General features: G+C 46.2%; 1 protein-coding gene across 1 annotated transcript in view; it reads right to left on the reverse strand.

The window, feature by feature from the left end:
• Positions 1 to 1310, reverse strand: part of LOC106012575 — a gene marked incomplete at both ends in the record, with an annotated part of 13443 nt that extends 12133 nt beyond the window's left edge. Inside the window, 1 exon segment of the mRNA XM_013085916.1 lies at positions 643 to 1310.
• Between the last annotated feature and the right edge of the window lie 5 nt (positions 1311 to 1315).

Genomic DNA, 1315 nt, shown 5'->3' on the forward strand with positions numbered 1-1315 from the left:
CCTCATCATCCCCCTCCCCACCCTCTTCCAATCTTTACTCACCCTCATCCTCCCCCTCCCCACCCTCTCCCAACCTTTACTCACCCTAATCCTCCCCTCTACCCCTCCCTCCCACACGCTTTACATTCCATATTATCAGTTTCCGGGACACCCCCCTCCCCTCCCCCCAGTGACCAGGACGAACACCTCTCTGACCTCAAGGCAGTGCCATTCTCACACGGGGGATATTAAAATGCACGGTAGAATAGTAAATGGACTTACTTATCAAGGTCATGCTCATAACTGTGCCTGAACTACATAGGGGGAACTGCTGCTTTTTTCTTTCCTCATCCTTCCTATCATCATTTTCCCTCTACTTCTTTTGCACGTTTGTCACTCTCTTGTGACCCGATATTTCACGGGTGCCTTGACAGTCGATGCAGACTTCGTGCATTTAAAGCTAGAGAAGTGAGCAGGTTAAGCCTGATTCCCTGTATGGACTTCTCTGTTGAAATCCACCACTTGGCGCTCATATGACCTTATGCAGTTGCGAGTGCCATTAAACCTTACTAACACTAAAACTAAAAACACGTCTGTGATATTTTCTTGATCTTTTCTTCTGCTGCCCACTCTATTCGTTCTCTATCCCTCAGATAAACTCACCGAACTAGAAAAAGTAACTACTGGCAGGTGATTTGTGGGTGCTCTGCTGTGATCTGTCCTTTCTTTCCTATAGTATAAACGTCAATCTTTCGTCTTTATCTCTCCTTCTTCTTTACGCTTGTTACTCCCAAAAGCAACACTTCTTATCCTCGGCACCGTTGTGGGCTACCCGTCTTGCAAGCGTTGTAAAACTCTATAACACAAAAAAACGATCACTTCTATACTAAGATACACTTCTAATCCTGGGCCCTTATGTGACCTACTCGCGTTGCAAGTGCTGTAAAACTCTATAACACAAGCAACGATCACTACTAACACACAGTCAAGGAGCTTAAAACAACTGCAACCTGCTTGGATACACTTCAAATTCTCGGCACTTTTATGACCTACCCGCGTTGCAAGTGCTGTAAAACTGTATAACACAAACAACGATCACTACTCTATTTTATCAGAAGGTAACAGCTGGCTTTCCCTCACAAGTCAATCGTCAGTGGGCGGGTTTGAACCCACAACCATCTGAGATCCTCCACAGAATGATGTGCACGTGCGTGAAGTGTCGCCGAAGAATAAGCCCTTACCACTTGCCACACAAATTGTGACTGCTGGGTCTGAATGTACATCCGCTCACACCGACACACACGGACACACACGGACACACACACACACACACACA

This window comes from Aplysia californica, unplaced genomic scaffold, assembly GCF_000002075.1.
Source record: "Aplysia californica isolate F4 #8 unplaced genomic scaffold, AplCal3.0 scaffold00417, whole genome shotgun sequence".
Taxonomy (NCBI): Eukaryota; Metazoa; Mollusca; class Gastropoda; order Aplysiida; family Aplysiidae; genus Aplysia; species Aplysia californica.